Raw genomic sequence first — 2,042 nt, 5'->3', positions numbered from 1 at the left:
AAAAAAAAAAAAAAAAAAAAGAAAAAGTAAAGTAAATGAGAAAGAAAGAAGAAGGACATGACTATTCCTAGGAGAAGGTTTATTGTAGAGAAAAAGGGGAGCAAAGGCAGATTATGTGGGAGAGTCCAGAGTGAACATGACCAGGCAATGTGAGAAGGGAGAGGGAGGGCCAGGAGACCAATAGATCATGAGGGTAGAGGGTAGACTAAAAGGGGCTGGTAACCAAAATGACTGCATTATATAGGAAGGGCAGCTGGGCGAAGGGCAGCCCAGGCTCTGGACTGGAGAAGCTTAAGATAGGGGTAGAGTATGCCAGCCATATCTTTTAATAGGTAGGGACTGAGGGATGCTGGGAGAACCTGGCAGTCACATCTACTTTGGTATGTTAAATGTTTGAGATGTAACAGTTCCTACTGGGGCTGGAGAGATGGCTCAGCGGGGAGGTCTTGAGTTCAATTCCCAGCAACCACATAGTGGCTCACAACCATCCGTAACAAGATCTGACTCCCTCTTCTGGTGTGTCTGAAGATAGCTACAGTGTACTTACATATAGTAAATAAATCTTAAAAAAACAAAACAAAACAAAAAAACAAACAAACAAAAAAATCCCAAAAACCAATTCCTATCTAGAAGTTTACCCAAAGATTATTTTTTTAAAGATTTATTTATTTTATGTGAAGAGGGCATTGGATCCAATTACAGGTGGTCTTGAACTACTGTGTGGTTGCTGGGAATTGAACTCATGGCCTTTGGAAGAGTAGCCAGTGCTCTTAACCCCTGAACTATCTTTCCAGCTCTTCCCCAAAGATTTTTAAGGAAGACTTTATACCTCACACCTTGGTGAGGTTTCTATCTGAGGTTTATCATGATCTGCATAATGCAAGGCAAACAAAGTTGACCTTTATTTTAATTTGCTGTTCCTTTCCTTTAGTCATTATTAAGGGTTGGCTAGTGTCTTTGCTTCCTGACACTATTGACATTTGAAGTCACATGACTCTTTATTGTAGGAGGTGTCTCAAATACTGAAGCTATTCAGCCATACCCCTGGCCTCCAAGCAAAATTCTTTAAATTCTGTTAGCCAGAAATACATCTGGATATTATCAGTTTCCTGTGTGTGTGTGTGTGTGTGTGTGTGTTTCCTCACTCATGCATGCTTGTCTGCCTGCCTGCCTGTCTGTATGTCTTGGTAGGGGCTAGGATATTCTCGCCACAGTTGGTACCAGCTGTTTTAGATTCATTTCTGGGTTTGGCTGAAGAGTCCCTCAGAGGTAGGCAATTTACCTGAGAGCAAAGGAGGATGGTGGCCTGGGGTAGGAACCCAGGTCTTCAGTCCACTGATGTACAATTTCAGTGGTATTGTGTCTTCAATTTCATTTCTTCTTCCTTTTTTTTTTTTTTTTGAGACATGGCTAGCTTGTGCTGCTCTGGAACTCTACATAGCCCAAGCAGGTTTTAGCCTACCCTCTGCTGGGTCTATTGGTTCTATCTACTACACCCAGTTCAATATTACCTTCTTCCTCCACCCACCCCTTTTTATTCGTATGTGTGTAGGTGCATGAGCACAGGTGTGCATGTGTGTGGTGGTCAGAGAGAACCTTCAAATTTGCTATTCTTGGAAATGCTCTCTACCTCCTTTGAGGCAGAGTCTCTCCCTGGCCTTGAGTTTACCAATTAGGCTAGACCAACTGGCCAGAGAGCCTGGGAGATCCTCCTGTCTCTGCCTCCCCAGTGCTGGGGTTACAAGAGTATGTGACACCCAGAATTTTTATGTGAGTTCTAGGGATCAAGCTGATACTCTTGTGCTTTCAAGGCAGGTGCCTTACTGATGGAGCTGGGGGCCATTTCTCTAGGTCCTGCTGTCTTCTCAGTTCTTAGATGACAGCTGTGCATGGCGGCACATGTTTGTCATCCCAGCCCTTGGGAGGTGGAGGCTGGAGGATTAGGAGTTTGAGTTTGAAGTCATTCTGTAAGATCCATTGTGGGGAGCCGTGAATCTTGAGAGGCATTCGCCATGGCAAGATGGCGCCTAAACAACTGTTTG

At 44.0% G+C, this 2,042-nt stretch overlaps 1 protein-coding gene across 1 annotated transcript in view; it reads right to left on the bottom strand.

Annotated features, from left to right (window-relative positions):
- The window catches only part of LOC116089178 (aldehyde oxidase 2), an 89,712-nt gene that overhangs the window by 15,296 nt on the left and 72,374 nt on the right, over positions 1-2,042 (bottom strand). The window lies entirely within an intron of this gene.

The sequence above is a fragment of the Mastomys coucha genome, unplaced genomic scaffold, assembly GCF_008632895.1.
Source record: "Mastomys coucha isolate ucsf_1 unplaced genomic scaffold, UCSF_Mcou_1 pScaffold14, whole genome shotgun sequence".
NCBI lineage: Eukaryota > Metazoa > Chordata > Mammalia > Rodentia > Muridae > Mastomys > Mastomys coucha.
This window is presented reverse-complemented; position numbering and strand designations above follow the sequence as displayed.